Source organism: Equus caballus, chromosome 28 (assembly GCF_041296265.1).
Source record: "Equus caballus isolate H_3958 breed thoroughbred chromosome 28, TB-T2T, whole genome shotgun sequence".
Lineage (NCBI taxonomy): Eukaryota > Metazoa > Chordata > Mammalia > Perissodactyla > Equidae > Equus > Equus caballus.
The window spans coordinates 12,596,325-12,616,974 of record NC_091711.1 but is presented as its reverse complement, the minus strand read 5'-3'; the positions used below and the strand labels follow the sequence as shown (position 1 = coordinate 12,616,974).

The 20,650-nt window shown below is 37.3% G+C and overlaps 1 protein-coding gene across 2 annotated transcripts in view; it reads left to right on the top strand.

The window, feature by feature from the left end:
* The window catches only part of PAWR (pro-apoptotic WT1 regulator), a 109,395-nt gene that overhangs the window by 50,041 nt on the left and 38,704 nt on the right, over nucleotides 1-20,650 (top strand). The window lies entirely within an intron of this gene.

Sequence of the window (20,650 nt, the reverse complement as noted above, 5' to 3'; positions counted from 1 at the left end):
CAGAGGAGTATTCCCCCCAGAGAGAGCTGCAGAGGAGCTGGACTCTTAAGGCAAGAGCTGGACTTCAGTTAAGGCAAGACGGAGGGATGGAGAATGTGTTTTGAAAAGGTGAGGACTTCATATATTTGTAGAGAGTGTCATTAGAGCTTACACAGTATCTTTTATATATGGTCTTTTGATAATATAAACTGGTCAGTTCATGCTTCATTAAGTTAGTGACAGCCCTAGTGGCACTTCAGTTTATACTCATATCAAAAGGTTCCCAAACTTCCTCAATTCACCATACCCTTGGTGTGCCAGTAATTTTTTCCTGATGCCCTTAGATCCAAAGAAATACCAAATAATTCCACTTCCTTAGTAGTTAGGTCCAAACAACATAGGTATTTGTGTTCTAACAGCTTGAATAAATAGTGAATATGAATTCTTTGCCTTTCTTCTTTAAAGAAATACTTTTATTCTTAACTAACTAAAATTTTTTTTCTAATGGAATGTATGCATCCCTTGGGTACTACACAGTTTCTTAAACCTTGGAATCAGATTGGGACATCTATTCTCATTTCCTAGTCCATATTGATTTTTTTTGACCATGGTTTTTTTTTTTTTTTTTTTAATTACAGAGACTCAGTTTTGCAAAGTTATGATTGCATAGAAAGGAATGCAGCAGGATCTAATCTTGAGACTCAACTCCCTTGAGCCGGTGGTTCCTGCAGTGTTCCACAGGTGTCAGCAATGACTTGTTTCCCTAGGAGGGGCCTGAGCGTTCACTGCACTTTGGTGTACTGTTTGGGGAACATCTTTCTCATTTAAGAATTATTAGAGATAGAATGTGTAAACTCAAATCTATTTGAAACCTAAGAAAACTTTAAATTTTAGTTTCAGTTTAGACTCAAGTCAGTTGTCTTTTCTTTACTTTGATTTTTTGGGTTTTTAGTCTTTAAAGTGAAAATATTTTTACAAACAATAGCAAAAATACAGTTTCCTCTATTTGTTAATAGACTTTTTAAAAGTGAATCATTGATGTAAGTAAAATTTTCTTTTTTAAACTGAAGAAAGGCACTATTTAAAAGGAGTCATTTGATAAAGGGAATAGAAAAACAACTAAAGTATGGAAGAATGGAATTTTGTTACCTAGTGTCCTATTTAAATCTTTCACATAAATGGCTTGGTTAACAGTAAACGTGTTCTGAGCACTGAAGGAAGGTATGTAAATGAATAGTTCATGCTTGTAATTGTTAGGCATATAATTTGATCTGAACTATGTAATGGGAAAAGCATATTATTATCGTTCTTTAAAGGGCTTTGAAAAGTATGCTACATAAGAGCATTTTTCAGTAAATGTCAGAATTAAGACAAAATGAACTTATCATTTTCTGTAGACATTTTGTTTTCTCTCTCATTATCAAAGTCTTGTTCACTTCTTCTGACATGTGAGATCAAGAACTCTGGATCCTTTTAAAATAAACTAAAACCCAATGATATGGGATTTGGCAATTTAAATGAATCTTAAATTTCAATTACAAAGAAAAGAAACCACATAATCACATTTGTGCTGAAGGAATGTTTTCCTTACTGAATAACTGTTGTGTGTTAATGCTCACTGATTCAGATGTGTCAAATCAAAGCGGTGTCATTATCTTACCATTTGCTTTCATACTCAATTGTCTAAATTTATAGAGAAGTGTGGACACAAGTCAAATAGTAGACCAAAAATGGTTCACTTTGTTCATGTATCTCTATTCCGTCCAGTGCCACTGAAATATTTTTTATATGGTTAAGACCCCAACCAAACATTTAACTGTTGCTTTCTTTTTGCTGTGTACATTCTTCTAATCCTTGACAGCTGAGAAAACCTAAGGCTATTTCTTTTCATGTAGCTCCAGCTTACATTGTCCTTCCACTTTTTTCCCTTTATAGATGGGAGCCACAAAGGTAGTAAACCAGGACTGCTGACTACTCAGTGGATGGTTTCTGAGTTTCTAGGGTTTAGAGTACAAATTATATGTAAATGCTTTGCTTTATGAAGGCTTTTTTGGGGGTGAAGAGATAAATTTTTGTAAAAATTTCTTGTTGAAACAGAATCAGCTGGGTTCAAAGCCAAGCTTTTGCACTGGTGGACTTCCTGGCGATTATATAGGTCCCATAAACTTTGAAGAGTCTTTAAACTGTGTCTGTTTCTGCTTTCAAATAGCATTTAAATGCTCACTCTGGGGAAGCTGGACATTTTGTTCATAAGATTTTCTTGCTTTCTACTTTTATGAGCTGTGACATGAAGCTAAGAACCAGCTGAAGTCTGTATTAGATCTTAAACTTGTATGTATCTGTACGTTCTTTGAATGTTAAGTATTTTGTTCAAGTAATCTGCAGGGTACCAAGCTAAATGCCGATAAGAGTTAAGAGTGCTGTATCCTAAATTGATAAATATCTGAATTACTTTCTTCCGTCTTCTCTCCCTCCACTCTTCCTCTCTCTTATATTTATTGAACAGCTACTGTAAGCCATATGCCTTGCAAGGTGTTCATGAATCAAAGGTAAATTGTGGTTCTTATTCTTAAGTAATACAGAAAATAATGTGTGAAAATTACCTGAAAGCAAGATTTGCCTTTGTAATACAGAATGTGAATTGATTCTAGTATAAGAATATAGTAAGAACCAAGAATGAGGACACTTTCTTGAGCCTTAAACAATTTTTCAGAATTCATAATTTTTAAAATTCCAATTTATTTTAGTCTCAAATGAAGAGCTAGTCTGGTTTTTTTTTTTTTTTGAGTTATTGATCCTAACGTAGAAATGACTTTCTCTTGAGTACTGTTACCTCAACAGTAGCTTGCTGTAACAGATATGATATTTTGTATTCCAGAAATGGGTTCCCCTAAGAGGGGCTGTATGTTATTTTGGACTGAAGTTTGTCCCCTCTGTGTCCCCCAGTTCATATGTTCAAGCCCTAAGCCCTGTGTGACTGTATTTGGAGATGGGCCTTTAAGGAGATAATTAAGGGTGAATGAGGTCGTGAGAGCGGGGCACTGATCCAGTATGACTGGTGTTCTTATAAGAAGAGAGACTCCAGGGATGCGCGCACACCGAGAAAAGGCCTGAGGACACGGTGGGTGAGAAGGCAGCTGCTGCAAACAAGGAGAGAGGCCTCAGTAGTAGCCAAACCTTCTGACACCTTGGTCTTGGACTTCAGCCTCCAGAACTGTGAGAAATAAACTTCTTTTGTTTAAGCCCCCGAGTCTGTCGTGTCTGTTACAGCAGCCCCAGCACACTGATACGTATGCCCTAACCTGGGCGTAGGTTTGGTAAACCGATCCTCATGTTGTCTCGAGGTTCCCCACAACCACAACTTAAACCACAATCTTAGATTGTTCTCAAGTCTTTAATGTCTTCCAAATACGTAGATTCCCAGAATGATATAGCAGGTTTTAGGAAATGCTAATTTTCTTTTACATGATCTCATCTCTTAAGCAACCGTTATATTGAAGGTGTGCTTTATAGGTGACTACAGTTCATTGACCGAGTTATACTTTTGTTACCTTTTGATTTAGGTTGTGTTTTAGAATAATAGCGTATTATAGTGTGGCAGAATTTTCTTTCTCAGTGGCACATAAAATAATGGTATGTTTTCAATCAGTGGCATCTTAGAGTCAATGAAATATATTTTTCCCATTATACCCCCCATTCCCCTTTTAGCATCTTAGATAAATAAGTATTTATGATTCCTCCAAAGGCTCAGGAAAGAGCTTATTATGCACTTTCTCTTGGTAAATCATTAGACTTTCTTAATTCTGTTAATGAACATTGTATAAAATAGCTATTGTATTTGAGACCATTTTTAATATCAGTAAAAGTAGAGGACAAGCTGTCACCACAGAATACTAAGTATGGCCTGGTGGTTAGGAGCATAGGCTCTGCAGCCAGATTGTCTGAGTTCAGATCACAGCCCATCACTGTTGGCTGTGTGACTTCAGGTGCGTTGCTTTCCTGCTTCCAGATTCGCACAGTAGGGGTACTAATAGTACTGTAGGGCTGTTGTGCAGGTTAAGAGAGTGACGCTCTGGAAAGCACTGAGCACAGTGCCTGGCTCGTCAGTGCTGTGTGACTGTTAGCTCTTATTGTTACTGTCTTTGAGTTAACATGGGTAGTGTTTTCTCTACAAAGTTTTTTAAAAATGCCAGTTAACTACCTTTGTATAATCAATAAAACCTGAGAATTAAGGGCAGAGTTTAATGTTACCTAATGGAAGTTACAGTAAAATGAACTCGCTATTTAATGATAGGTGTTATATGGTAATTAGACAAAATCAGGATTAAATTTTTAGTTCTTTCATACTTTCTTTACTGTCTAGCCATTGTCAATATTCCCCCTAACCCGAGGCTCTCAAATGCTGTACTCACGTACTCCTAAATTCTCATCCAAAACCCCTCCCCATCAAATGTTCTAGGGTTGGGTTCCTTTAAGCTGTGCTCCCAGCTCATCAGTTTTCTCCTAGGTGCTTTCTCTTCTTCGTGCCCAGCATGTGTGTATCCGAAGTATTAAAGAGCTTGAGGCAGCAGAACCTCTTTAGGTCACGCAGGTTGGTTTGCCTACTTGGGTTGCAGTGTGATTGCAGGCCTGGGATAGAGGAAGAAAGTACAGCAAATAGACTGAGTCCTTGAGTCTTGGGGCCAAGCGAGGGATGGGAGCGAAGTGGAGGATTTAGGACAAGGGTGCTAAGAAATGACCTTTGCTGAGTGGGGGAGCATGCTAGGCTAAAGTTGATTAATTAGTTTCTTTGTTCATTTATTTACTTAATATTTCAGTATCTATAGTGTGCTAGTCTCTGTGCTCAGTGCTGGCTTACAGTCAAGATTGGTTTTAGTTTGTTTTATACAGACATAAACTTTAATTTTTTTGTGAGAGGAGCAGTTCTTAAAAATGAAAGTATATATTAGTGTGAATGATTCACATAAGTTTAAATTAAATGACTTTCAGGTTGACTATATGGTGGGAGGAGAGGATGTGCATAGGGAAGAAGGAAATTTAAAAGAAGAGTAAAGCTTCTTGAGAGAGGCTAGATGTATGTTCCTAAGGGAGAGAGAAGACTGAAGAGGAACTTGACAGACTAAACCAAAAACGTAATTCCTCTGTAGAATCTGGGCACCGAGTTTTGTTTCTGAGGAAACCTCAGCAAAGCTGTGACTCTCAACATACTCTTCTTTAGGATCCTTTTTCCTATAACCTTCCCTTATTTAGTAATTTTCTTTTAGTAGTATTGACCAAATGGTGATGTTCTCTATTCTGGCTGAAGGAAACAGCCAGTTTGGTGGTTTTGTTTCTCCAAGCATAAAAGAGATTCCAGGATAATTGCTCGGTTCCAAAGGATTCAGTGCTATCATTCCTTTTGTTCAAGTATGTATACAAATTATTCTCTCATTGTGTTTACCCAAATATGTCTGAATTCTCAGAGAAAGCATATTGCATTGGAGAAATCTCAATGTGTGGTAGATTGCCTTCTGTTCTATAGTCTTCTCTCTCCCTGCCTCCCAAAATCTCAATAAATGATTTGGCTATAGGAAATTCTTAGTATTTTTATAAACTTTCCCACAAAAGCTATTGAGATATAACTTATTTTAAAAGTTTCAGGGCTTCTGTCTGCAGTGTTTTTTAGAGCCGACTTAGTTTCAGATCCTCTGAATGTATTTATCACTGCTTTTCATTATTTGGGGGATGGGGGAGACGTTTGAGGTTGAGGGTGATCCGTATTAATTATTTAAGACATAAGGAAGTTTTGCGTGTTCAGTGCTGAGTAAATGATGCTTTACTGCATTTGTAAAGTGTTTCTTAAAGCATGCTATGTATGAGTTCTTGAAAATCCTATGTTTCTCATTAGAATCTATAATGAATTGACTGAGATAAGATAGCAAGTAGTTACCAGAAGTTGTTTCTGTGTACATGAGTATTTTTCAAATTGTATTTTTAAGCAGGAGGAATGTTTTTGAATAAATGAATAAATTTGCTATTAAAATTGTTTGAAATATTTATAGGAAGGTCTTAAATATTAAGTTAGGGAATATTCATTTGTATTTATGTATTAAGTTCCTATTATGTAGGTATTACTGACAAGAAACTGAAGGATTCAGAAACAATACTGGATGAGGTTCCTGCCTTTGGGAACCTTAAAATATAATTAAGTAAATAGGATTTGCAGCCATGAAAGAAGGGAACAATGCTTTATGGTATGTAATCAAGAACTAGAATGAATTAAAAATTAAGAAATTGAGGATTTATAATCTGATTTTTACATTTGGAATAATGAAACAAGGTTTTATTCAATAAATATTCAATAAATACAAAGTGCCTACTGTGTGGAAGAATTGAATACTTGTGGTTGGATTAGTATAGAGAAGTAAGGAAAAGGTGATTCCAGTTGAAACAGCATTGACCCAAGAAATCTGTAAAAAGGAAGTGGTAATGGTACCTACCTGTGAGGATTAAATGAGCTAATCCACACAAAGCATTAGAATAATGCCTAGTACGTAGTAAGTGTCCAGTAAAAGTTAGCTGTTATTATTATTAGCATGTTTATGTGTACAGCTGAGTGTTCTTCGATGGGAGTTAGAATAATGATAACATAACATTTACTAAGTACTGTATGTGCCAGTCACTGTTCTTAGCTTTTCGTGTACATTTTTTCCTTTAATCCTTATAATTTTATGGTGTATTCTCTTGCTGTTATCCTCATTTACAGATAAGGAAAACTGAAGCACAGAGTGCTTAATAGTAAATTGCCCAAACATCTAGGAAGTTGAAGAATAACTATCATGAGATTAGTTTCCATCACTGGAGGTAGCTGAAGACAGACTGTGAATACTGGATTGTTTAAATCTGACAGTAGGTGAAAGTTATATATAGATATTTTGGGTTGCTTTCTTTGATTAGTCACATGACTGCTTCTCCAGGAGTCTAATAATAATTTGTGAGCTCTTGAGCTGAAGAGGATAGTGTTTCTTTTTCCGACCTCAGCACTGTGCTTGTTTGAACCATTATTGATACATTTAAGATAGAATATGTTTTGCATATTTGTCAGTTTTGGTAGTTCCTTCTGAAGATAGTCTCTTTCCTTATACTAGTGCCTAGTTTGTTTCTCTAGCATTGTTTGTGTGACTCATGTTGAGGGATTTTTCTTATAAATACCCAGGCCTACACTCCCAACTGCAAAGCATTAAAACGAGTCTAGTTAGGTTGACACTTGGGTTATAGATAATAAAAGAAAATGTATAATATAAAACTGTGGAGAGAATTTGCACCTAAAACTAGTATGATCCTGGAGTTTTTCTTACCAAGTTTAGTAACTTGAAAGAAAAAATTCCAGTGGGGGAGCGTCAGATATTGATGGAAAATATTAAAGTTATTATTTTCAAGTATTATAATTGCACAATTAATACCCGGCTTGTCAAGACTTACTTCTGAGTTACCTGTTTGAACAATTAAGGGATACGGGAAGACCCTCCTCCACACTCATTCCAAAAATAGACAACTTGCTGAAAATATTGAGGAGGTTTTCATAGTAGAATTGGACTCACAGCAGTAATGAGCTTTAAATTAGCAACGTCTGGTATTAGAGATCGGTGCTATTTTGAAGTCATTCTGAGTTAGACCCTCAGCCCTTGTCTGAAAATCCTGTACATGTTTTTATTTCACTCACTTTCATATTTCCTACAATATCTATTTTAAACTGTTGATTCGCCTCCCACCCGTTACCTTATCCTAAACTTGTACATGTGATGGTCAGCTGAAGAGCACAATTAATTACCTCTCAGGGAAACTAGAGAACCCCGTCGGAACTCTCCATTTTTGTGTGCCTGTATTGCCTGACTGCCCTGCACTTAGAGCCATCTTCAGAGGCTCCCCTGCAGTTTGAGTGGAAGAGGTTTAGCCTTTGATCTGTACCTTGGTCCTTCCTTTCCTCTTTCAAATGCTCGACACCAAACTCCTCATGGTTTCCCCTCTGTAAATTTTCTGTGTACACGAATGACACCACGAGCTTGGAGACCAGGGGTCTGCGGTCACTGCCGCTTTACTGCCTGTGGCTCTCCCTAGGCCAGTTGGATTCCACCTCTGTTTGCTGGCTTTGTCCATGTGCCTGTCTACTTTGATTTCCTTAGTTCTCGCTCGTTGCTAACGTGAATAGCAACAACCCTGTTATGTAGGTCCTGCTGTTGTCCCCATTCTACAGGATCACAGCTAATAAATGTTGGTTGTAGTTTTCCTCAAATAATTTATACATAATTCAAAGGCATTGAAATAATTATTCTGCCAGGAGAATACGTTGGCTGGGAGTAGCCAAGAAAGTTTTACATGTGAATAATAATGAAGTACACTGCTAGATATTACTAGATACTACTAAGTTATAATAATAAAAATAATATGATTGGAGTATTAATATAGATGGATCAGTGCAACAGAATAGAAAGCTGAAAACAGAGCCATATAAAAAATACATAATAAAGACAGTATTTTGAATTGGTAGTGAGGAGATGGCTTGCTCAGAGCTCCTGGGTATGAAGGCTAGAGGGGTGTGCTGAACTCCTGGAGTCATTATTCATGCAACTGCCAGTGTTGCAACTCTGGATTATTCCATGTATATGGACAGCACAGTTGCTTATTATTGTAGAAAAACCATTAGATTCCAACCTTACTGTACAACAAGTTAAATATGAGATGAGTTAAAAAGTTAAAAATGAGGTAGTAAAAATTAGAAAATATATGTGTTAATTAGATCTTAAAGTGGGAAAAACATTTGCTTAACATAAAACCACAAAAACCAAAGAAAATCTCAGAAGAAAAACTTAAGCAATTAAAAGGTGAGCTAGAAAAAAAAATTGACAACGTATGATAGACAAAGGTTGCCATCCTCATTATTTAAAGAACTTTTAGAAATACTAAGGAGTTGAATAAACCAATTTAAACATTGAGAGAGGACATCAGTGAAGAAAGCGAAGATCCATTAAGAAATACATAAAGCCAGTACAAGTTCATCTTGCTAACTAGGATTCAGTAAAACCTTTGCCTAGTATGTTTGGAGAGAGTTAAAACAATGATAATCAGGATGAGACAGCCTTCTGCAACCTTCCAGGAAGAAAATTTGACGGGGTCTTTAAAAAGCCATACAAGTTAGAGATGTACACAAAAAGTTATATGAAAAGGTATTTAGCTTGTATGTCCCACAGCACTGATATAATTAAACAAATCATGCTGTGTTCATAATCTGATATCATACTACGTAGCTATTAAAATTTTTGTTGAAAACAAAGATGATATAAGTAGATCTCAAAGCAAGATGCCTACGATTATCTGAATTAAAAAATAAAGTTCTAGCAGAAGGATTTGTACCAAATCCTTGTTGTTTATTTTAAGATTAAGGATGATGTTTTAATTTCTTACTCTTTTCTCTATTTTAAAAGTTTTTTCCTAATGTCCATTAATTAATTTTGTAATTAGGAAAAATGTAATTTTCTGTTTAAATAAAAAGTACCCAAATAGTTTTTTAATTATCATCCTTTTATTATTTGTTGAAATGGCTGAAAGTGAGAATGCTGCCCTAATCTAATGCCTTCGTCGTGAATATTGCTGTTTAGAGGACCTGACGCTGCTCAGCCAGTGGGATCCCAGCACAAGGTAATATGGTTGGATACCAACCATGGCTGAGTCACATCTGATAGTATTGGTATATTGCTATAGAATGTTTTTTAATTGAAGAAATTTGGTATGTAACATTATGTAAGTTTAAGTATACTGGGTGTTACTTTGACACATTTGTGTATTGTAATATGATTGCTGTTGTGGTGATACTTATCACATTACAGGATTATGTACACTGTCATTATCTGTATTCACTATACTGTGCATTAGTGCAGTATACGGTGCACTATTATGGCTTATTTACTACTACTCGTAAGTTTGCAGTATTAAACACCATCAGTTTTATCCCCTCTACCAATCCCATGGTAGCTACCATTTTACTCTCTATTTTTTGCAGGTTTGGCTTGATACAGAATTTTAATAATGGGGAAGCTGCCTTAAAATTGCAGAAGAATGAAATTCTGTTTTCATTTTCTGTTTATGAAGACTTATGTTTTTAGATTATTTACAAATAAGATTTCTTTTTATCTAAAATCGCAACTTTTGTTGCAAACTCAGCTTTTAAATCCATGAAATCAAAGTACTTTCATAGTATGTTACCAAATTGCTAGAAAGCATAACTAATTCAATGGTAGATCACATTGGTGGCTAATTTCCAAGTTAATCAGCATGTTTAATAATTAGTCTTGGAAATTCATACATTTTAATTTACTCCCCTTAGTTCCCAAACTTTCTGGCATAGGGCTGTGTGTGTATGTGTGTGTGTAGCAGTTTTGAATCATTGTAATACAGACATCTGTGGCTTTTTCCAGCTACCTAATGAGAGGAGAGAGGTCATTTGTTTATTTTGCTCAGTTCTTTTCACATAGAGATGCTTATTAATTTGATCTTATTTCAGTTTTCTTTTTGTTGTATTGGAAAGTTTTTTGTTTAACCATTTCACAATAAACCTCTTGGCTTGGGAGCAGGAAGGGAAGGTAAGGAAAAGCAAGGCAAAGGTTGAGTGATGACAGAGTGATATATGCTAGATAAAGGACTAATGGAGGATGGGAAAGGGTATTACTGGAGAAGGAGGCAGATAAAGAAGCAGCAGTCCTGATAGGATTGGCATGGCCTCACTGAAGAAAACGAGTGGAATCTGTCTTAACTCCCCTGATACCTTTCATGGATATCGTTAACTTTTATTTTGGAAAGGCATTTATCCACATTCATGGTTTGTAATTGTGTGATTCCAAATACAGACTTTTTACCCCTCTCATGGAGCTATGTAGTTTTTAAAGAAAAATTTCAAAGCTTTCCTTAAAAACTTTGCTAAGATTGCTTACTTGATTTTCTTTTAAATGCAAGGGGCACTCAGCATGCTTTTAGTCACAGTAATATGATTTATTGTACATAGATACAATTAAACTTACTTGGCTGTTTGAAATTTGCATTTCATTTTAGCTTTGTTGTGATTCTGTTGCTTGTTCAGTTCATATGAAGCAAATGTTGTGCTGTTCCTTAGTGTTAGAGCTTTATAGAGAAGTATTTATACTTTGTAGAAATTTATTGAAAAAGTAAAACACCTAAGGAATTTGTGTGGATTCTATTAAGATCAGATGTCCATGTTACATAGACATTTGGGTGGAAGAGAATAGTCTTAAAATGTTTTGGGGGGATTCTGAAAATTAAAGGAACTAGCATTTTTTAATGGTCTTGTATGAACTGTTGTGAGTATTGTTGGGAACTGAATGAATCATGTTTCATTTGTAAGACTCATCGCTTATGAAAGAGAATAAATGTGAAAGAAGAAAAAGGACTGTGAAGCTGTATCTAGCTGAACTCTTCCAAGAACTAGATAGTATCCCACACAATTTATTCTGTCAGAATGTCGAAGTACGAAAACTTGGCTTAAGTATTTATGTCATTAAAAATTAATTTTAACAATTTTTAATGTGTTTGATTTGAAATATCTTTTAAGATTATCTTTTCTTGTTTGGTTTAGCACACATAGTGTTGGATAAATAGTAGCTTTGAGGGTTGGCCCGATGGCCGAGCGGTTAAGTTCGCGCGCTCCGCTGCAGTGGCCCAGGGGTTCATCTGTTCGGATCGTGGGCGTGCACATGGCATCGCTCGTTGGGCTATGCCAAGGTGGCATCCCACATGCCACAACTAGAAGGACCCACAACTAAAATATACAACTGTGTACTGGGGGCACTTGGGGAGAAAAACCAGAAAAAAAAAACAGTAGCTGTGAGTGATGGTTGTCTATTGTGCCCTATTGTCCAAGAAGTCTCTTTAAGATAAGTAAAAAGTCCTATGGAATATGCTCTTCTCTGTATATTAGAAGCGTTTAAAAAATATGTTAAAACAGATTGTGTTTAAAGTAGGAAAATAGTATGTTGATAGCTTTTTCTGACTCCTGAATTCTGTGGAAGTCTACTTTATAAAATTGATAGGTGAAAGCTACCATGACGTGGATCCTTTTTAGTTATTTCAGTTTCTGAGCTTATTAAATTTTTTTTCTGTATTAAGAACCTTTGATCAGTAGTAATAGAAATTTTAGTAGAAGGAAGCTACTGCCTTAGCTTTCCTAAGTCAAGTTTATTTGTGCTTTTAATATCTGTGTCACTCCAAGGTTAGTCTTTCAAAAGTAATGTGTTACAGCTCTCACTTGTTCAGGAAATTGAACAGTAATTGGCCAGTTTCTTTGTATTTGGGACTTGCAGTCTCAGCTCCTCCTTGGCCTCAGTGTCCTTCGTGATCTGGTTCTATCAGTCCAGGCTCTCGTCTAACACCCCAGGATGTAGTTCAGCAAACATTTATTGAAGATGTCCTATATATGCCATGTTTGTAATAAAAGTATGATGGACTGTGGTAATGCTGCTGTTGTGAAGGTGTGGTCTCTTGCCTCAAGCAAGGTCTTAGAGCTATAAAAACATAGCACAGTGGCTTTCAGACTTTTGTTGGACTGATAAAAGTGTGCTTTATTAGTGACTCAAATACCATGAATAGTTTTGCTATTAGTGACATTTTCCAATATGTTGAGCAACTTTTTTTTTTTTTAAGATTACTAGCAAACAAAATATCACATTTCTTGTATTTACAGAGAGTGGTCTTCCTGGAAAAAGTCTGTGTATATTTTAAAATCCTGTAGCCTTCCCCTCCCCTCACTGTGTTTTAGAAGTGAAACGTGGTTAGGCTCAGATCGTTAGAGATAGATTTTTCACCCACATGACTGTTCAGTATTACATTCTACATTTGAATGGGATGTGGGTCAGTTTTTTCTTAGAGGGACTGATTTTTCAAATTGCAAGGACAGCATTCCATGCTTCTAAGCCATAAACCAGTAGCATCCCTTAGTCATCGATATGACCAAACATGCCTCCACAGAATTCCATGCCTCAAAGGGAGTGGTATTGACTGAGAGAGAATCACTGGGCTAGAGCACTGTGGCCAAAGGAGAGACCTGCTCCAGGAAGGTGGTCAGAGAAGATGCAGCCCGACCACCAGGCCCGAAGGGCTGAGAGAAGTTCAAAAACAAACAGCTTCCAGTTGAGAGAGCTACGGGGGAAAGAAGGCCCTTTTCAAGGAGCCAGCTAGGTTTCGTTCCGCAGCTGAAGAGAGCAAACTGTTAATCAGCAGGCATTCCAGAGGGCACAGTGGAATGGTTCGGAAGGGAGGGCACGGTTGCAGGATTGGATCAGATTTGGGCATGTACAGAGCAATATGGAAGCGAGAGGTCTGTACGTGATGGATGAGACCTGAGGAAGCCTGCCCTGCTGTCAGTGACTCAAGTGTGTGTGGAAATGAGACTTGGTAGAATTCCTCCAGAAAGTCCCTTTAAAATTAAAAAAGGAAATATAAAAATGTTAATTTACAGGGGCTGGCTTGGTGGCGCAGCGGGTAAGTGTGCATGTTCCACTTTGGCGGCCCGGAGTTTGCTGGTTCGGATCCTGGGTGTGGACATGGCACCACATGGCACGGTGTGCTGTGGCAGGCGTCCCACATATAAAGTAGAGGAAGATGGGCACGGATGTTAGCTCAGGGGCAGTCTTCCTCAGCAAAAAGAGGAGGATTGGCAGATGTTAGCTCAGGGCTAATCTTCCTCGAAAAAAATGCTAATTTACACAGAACTACAGAGTAGATAAACCCTTATATAGCTGTCATCCAGCTACAATAATCATCAACTCATAGCCAGTGTTCTCTTCCTGCAACTCCCAGTAATTTCTGTGTTCTACAAGGTGTACACTCACAGATAATCTGAAACAGAAGTTGCACAAAAAAGTGCTCACTGATATTTTCTGTCCTGTTCCTTTTCTTTTCTCCATACAAATTCTATGTTGCAGTACGCTGAATGGATGTCCGGACTCATGAGTAGATTACACCTGGCAGTTGGGAGACTGAGTTTAGGGTTTGTTGTTAGATGGCTTAGGTTGGGAGTTCTGACTGCGCCCAACAACTGTGTCCTTGAGCCTGTCACTTAATGCTAATCCTCAGTTCCTCTTCTGTAAAGTAGTACACACCTCCCAAGGTTTTTGTCAGAATTATGTGAGATACTAGATGTTAGTGCTTAACAGCACCCTACACTCCTGGAAAATCTTACTAATAATATTTTAGGTGATAGACCTGGAATTTGAATCTAGGTGTCTGATTCCAAAATTTGAGTTCTTTTTTTTTTTTTTTAAAGATTTTTAAAAAAATTTTTATCTTTTACTCCCCAAAGCCCCCCGGTACATAGTTGTATATTCTTCGTTGTGGGTCCTTCTAGTTGTGGCATGTGGGATGCTGCCTCAGCGTGGTTTGATGAGCAGTACCACGTCCGCGCCCAGGATTCGAACCAACGAAACACTGGGCCGCCAGCAGCGGAGCACGTGAACTTAACCACTCGGCCATGGGGCCAGCCCCTGAGTTCTTATAATTGCTGATCTCACACTTGGCAGACAGTTATAAAGAAAAAAATCAACCTAGAGATAGTTAATGTATGTATTTCTATTATTTGTCATTTTTTTCACTCTGCATCAAATTGCAAACATTTTCCATTTCTTTGAAGACAGTTTTCAAATAATCCACCATTTTGTTCTCTAGAGGCAGAAGTGTTATTCTACTTAGAATAAAATATTTATCTAGTTCTAGTTTAGTCAGTGCACGGTTAAACTTTATTGCTATTTTAAAAACTTTATTATAGGAATTTCAATCATATACAAAAATAAGGAGAATGTATAATGAAGTCCTCCGTGTACCCATCCTTCAGCTTCCACAATTATCAGTTCGTGGCTAGTATTGTTTTATCTATACTCCCACACACTACCCATTCTCTCTCATGTTACTCTAAAGCAAGTCTCAGATGGCATATTATTTCCTTCTTAAATGTTTTGGTGTATATCGCTAAAAGACATGGAATCTTTTTTTAAACAACAAAAAAATCACTATCACACCTAAAAAAGTTAAAAATAGTTCCTTAATGTCGTGAAACTCCTGAGACTTAATTTCATCATATATTCATTGTTCAAACTGTCTCTTAAGTAATTTAAAATAGTTTCCTTCAATAAGGATGCAGCTGAGGTCAGTACATTGGTATTGGTTCATATGCCTTTGAATTTCACTTTTATGTGTCTCTTCTACCTTTCCCTCTCTCCCTGCTTCTTGCAATTTATTAGTTGTGGAAACTGACCATTTGCCTTTTATAGCAGGGGTCAGCAGAGGCTTGTGTCTGTATGACAGAGCTAAGAATGCTTTTTATATTTTTAAAGTGTTGTTAAAAAAAAAAAAAAAAGCAACAGACTTTATGTGGCCCCAGAGGACTAAAATACTTGCTCCTTGGTCTTTTGCAGCTTTCCGACCCCTGCTTGGAGTTTCGCACGTTCTGAATTTTCATGATTCTGTCTCCATGGTGTTGTCTAATACGTTCTTCTGTCCCTTCTATTTCCTGTAATTAGTAGTTGGATCTAGAGGCTTAATCAGATTTAGTCCTTTTTTTTTTCCAACTCATTTCATTTGTTCAGTACCTCCATTTTGTTTCTTTTTTTGTAAGGCATATTTATTAAGGTCTGCTTACAATAACATGCTACTGTTTCGAGTGCAACTTGATGAGTTTTGACAAATGTACACAACTGGGGAAAGCACCATGAGATTAGGTTATAGAACATCCATCACTCCTTCTGCCCCTTTCCAGTCAGCCCCTCACCTCGCACCCAACTCCTGGCCACCACTGCTCTGCTTTCTGTTACTATTTTCTGGTGTCCTTCACTTAGCAGAATGCTTTTGAGATTCGTTCATTTTGTTGCTGAGTAGTATTCCACTACATGCTGTACTCTATTTGTTTATCCGTTCACCAGCTGAGGGACATGTGTGTGGACTGTTTCCCAGTTTGGAGCTATTATGAATAAAGCTGATTTTTTTTACAAGTTGTGAGTGAACATGTTTTCATTTGTCTTGGTGAATACCTAGGAGTAGAATTTCTGGGTTATATGATAAGTGTATATTTAAATTTATAAAAAACCGCACACTCTTTTCCACATGTCTGTACCATTTTTAGTTCCCACCAGTGATATAAGAGATGCTCAGTTATTTCAGATCCTCATTAACACTTGGTATTGTTGGTCTTTAATTTCACTCATTCTGGTAGGTGTGTAGTGATAGCCCATCATGCTTTTAAAATGCATTTCCCTAATAAATAATAATAGACTTTTTCCATGTGTTTATTTTCCATCCCTGTGTTTTCTTTGGTGGACTCTCTATTCAACTTTCTGCTCATTTTTAATGATGCACTGAAATTTATCCTGGTATGTGGAATAAATCCAATTTGAGCTTTTTTAATACAACTATCCAGTTATCCCCAAACCACATATTAAGAAGTCCGTCTTTTCCCACTGTGGTGTGTTTCCATTTTTATTGGAAACCCAGTTTGTCTGTGTGGGTCTATTTCTGAAATTTTTATTCTATTCCTATGAAGTACAGTTTTTTGAGTTCTAACTAATAGGACTTTAAAAATATCATAATTTCCTTTTTATTTGGTTACTTTGTCATATCTGTAGCAATTATTGGAATAATTGTTTTTAGAATATGTTACGATTTCTCTCTTTTTTTTCAACATTAGTAATTTGTTATCAATGAAAATTACATTTTCTTTTTTTGTTCAGGGTTTTTTTTTGCTAAAATATTAGCATTCTAAAATGCGACTTTTGGAAAAGCAAAGAGCTTGATGAGAACCAGTAATGCTTATTATTATCACCTCTGTTTAAAAGAGGTCATTTCATAAAATCTGACTTTTTGGTTTAGATTTCAAATAATTGTTAACCCACTTCTCATGCAACACCCTCTCTAATCTATGTAAAACAACTCTTTCTCTCCCTTAAGGATACCAGAGGCTGTGTGTTTAGGGAATTAGTAATTTTTGCAAGAAATAGAAGTAGAAGGTGTCTTTACTCACCTTTGTCAGTTAACTCAGTTCTTTTTTACCTTCATTCTTCTGATTTCTCACCATTTCCCCCAAATTGTTCCTCCAGATATATTTATCCCACTTATATACAGTAGTTTAAAGACTTTGTAGGATGCTTGTTGCTAAAAGAACTGGCCTGCCTGCTAGAAGCACTTTGCAGGGAAGTTGTGATTTGTGAACTAATCCCTGTTCTAGAAGCTGCTTGGTATGGAAGATGCACACACTCTTCTGGGAGAGCGTATGTGTGATGCGTAGGTTCCCAGGTCCGTGGGTAATGATGTTGCCGTAGAAAAGAACATTCCGAATTTTATCCTGGGGTGTCACCGTCCATCTCCCTGAATTGTCTCATATGGCTGCTCGTTTATCGGATATTCACTACAGTTTTTTTTCTTCTCAGTGTGTTGTTAAGGGAGTGCACAGTTATTGAGGGAGTGGGAGGAGGGACGGTTGCCTTCACAGAGCGGCAGATAGAGATGAGACCGCTCTTTCTCTTTTTCAGATTTTCGACTCTTACTTCTCAGCCCCTCCATGAATTACGTGGTTGACCTCTCGCCTCAGTGCTATATATTGAAGAATTCCTTTGCTTCAGTTGGACCCTTCTCATACAGTTTTCATTATTGTGGTTTTATGCATTTTAGTGTCAGAGTGTTCTGTCATAACTCTTCTTTAAAAAGTAATTTTTCTGGATGTTTTACGTATTTATTTGTTCAGATGACCTACCCCTGCTTTCCAAATAAATTACATTAAGATTTTGATTGGCATTTTTATTCAGTTTATAAATTGATTTACAGATTATTGATACCTTCACAGTCTTAGGTTTTTCTCACTTTAAGAACAGGTTTTAATTTATATCCCTCAGTAAAGTGTTACACTTTTTTTCATAAAGTTTTTTTAGTTTGTTTTTGTGGTTATTCTTAAACTTATATAATCTAACTGGCTGTTGATGTTACTTTGGGAAGCTTTTGATTTTTTCATACTTAGTGAAAAGCCATCTTAAGGAACTGTAATAATTCTAAAATATTTTTAGGTTATTTTCTTGACAAAATCATATCATCTGAAATGATGGAATTTTGTCTTTTTTCTAATGTTGAAATCTTTTATTCTTCTTACTTAATTTTATCAGATAGCACTTCCAGGGTGATGTTAACTACTGTGTTGCTAGTGGCCATAAATGTCTTAAGTCTGATTTTGCTTTTAAATTTTAAATTTTGTTGATATTTTGTCATGTTTAATGGCTTTTAAATTTTGTTGATATTTTGCCATTAAACATGATACTGTCTGTTAGTTTAAGAAGGCTTTATTTTTTGGGTTTTTTTGCTGAGGAAGATTCAACCTGAGCTAACATCCATGCCAGTCTTCCTCTGTTTTGTATGTGGATCGCTGCCAAAGCAGAGCTGCCAACGAGTGGTGTAGATCTGTGCCTGGGAACTGAACCTGGGCTGCCAAAGTAGAGTGCCCCAAACTTAACCACTAGGCTGCAGGACTGGCCCCAAGAAAGTTTTTGAAAAGTCCTAAGAGAGGGGCTTGGCCCTGTGGTCTAGTGGTTAAGTTCACGCTCTGCTTCAGCAGCCCGGGTTCGGTTCCCGGGCACGGACCTCCACCACTTGTCAGCGGCTCTGCTGTGGCAGTGACCCACATAGAAAATAAAGGAAGATGTTAGCGGAGGGCAAATCTTCCTCAGTAACAAAAACCAACCAAACCAAGTCCTAAGAGAGATTCTTTTGCTAATAAGGATTAATTTCTTAAACTCTGGTACCCTTTACTAGATTTCTTTTATTCTGTTTTCCACCTAGGCTCTATCGTTTTTCATTGGATCAGATTGCCTGCTGTGTTGTTTAACTAGTCAAACTAGTCTCTCCATTTTTTGTCCCTGTCCCTGTTAGTCTGTACTCTGAAGTGCTGTATGATTTTCCCAAAATCAACCGTGTTCATGTTTTACTTATAGTTTAGGGGATTGTAGCACTATAGCATCTTTCCATGCTATGTAGAGAGAAGTCCAGGCTTCTCAGGCTGTTTATTATTTACATTCCTTCGTGATCAGAGCATATGCCTTTCCAGGCCTCACCTCTATCAAGAATGGTGAAGGGTCTGGGACCTTACCCCACTTCCAAGCCCACATGTTAGCCTGTATCATTTCATGTATCCTGGTGGAAGACACTAGTGTCCTGGGTCAGAGTCAAGGACAGTTTATTACTCACAGCAATAGCAGTAAACACTATATTATCATGTTTCTTGTACTGATTACCCAAGCCCCAGTTTCCACAGGCTACTGTGACGAGGGCAGCTGACACCTATACACACAGTCAGTTGCATTCTGGGAGAGGACCCTGAACACTCTGGAATCTCAGCCTGCTTGTTTCTTTTTTCTTTTTGGGGTGGGGCAGCAGAGGGGGAGGGGTACGGAAGATTGGCCCTGAGCCAACATCTGTTGCCAATCTTCCTCTCTTTGCTTGAGGAGATTGTCACTGAGCCAATATCTGTGCCAGTCTCCTCTATTTTGTATGTGGGATGCCACTATAGCATGGCTTAATGAGTGGTGTGTAGGTTGGCGCCCAGGATTCAAACCCTCGAACCCCGGGCTGTGAGAGTGGAGTACATGAACTTAACAACTGTTCCACCGGGCCGGCCCTGCCTCCTTGTTTCTTTAATCTGTCCTTTCCATTCTGTCCACTAGCTTCGTCTCCACATCATCTCTAGTTTAAGACTATCTCAGACAGATGCTTTCTTCCACATCCCGCATTTGTGGACCTTGTGTCTTCAAATGTGCTGCTTATCTACCATGTTCCTTCTACTCCAGACACTCCAGGGACCCTTCTTGGTTTGTACAGTGGCCTTAGTCTTTTTTCTCTCTTTGCACAGTTTAAGTCCTGTTGTCTTTCTTGTCACACCATGCTTTGTCTGTCTTAGTATTTACAGAGTGCCTGCAGAGACATGATTTATTTCTGTTTTGTTGCTCTCAGAACCCTTTAGGGCAGTCTGCTGGTTAGGAATGTGTTCAATTGCAAGGAACAGATGACCCATTCCACAGTGGGTGTAATGGCTAGCGTTTTATTTTTCTTTATAGTTGTTTTTTCCATGTAAAAAGTCTGGAGATAGATAACTGCTGTTGTTGATTCCACTTTTTTAGCAGTACCCTCTCCCGTAAGCTTTTCCGTATGCTCTTCCCACTATCTGAAATTCTCTTTTTTCTGTATCTGCAGTTCCAAATTATACCCATCTTTTAAATTATAAGCTCTTCTACAGAGTCTCTAGAAGACTTACTCCCTAGGTGGAAATGCTCTTTCTGTATACACTCGTAGGCACTTCTCAGCTGGAAAATGGCTTTTATCATTATCTGCATGTGTGTATGTGTGTGTTTATATTTTCACTACTAGGCTTTGTATTCCGTGTCTGTGGTGTATCTTTTATTACTCTCCAAAAAGTACCTTGTTTAAAGGTTGACACAGTTTTAGTAGATAAGTTAGTTTACAGGAATTAAAAGTCCGTATTGCTGAAAGGAACACCTTTACTGTGTAAATTAGTTTCTGAATGCACAAATATTTATTTAATGCTATTAAATGTATGTTCACATACTATCGAAACATTGTTAATATTATGTGGGAATAAAATGGA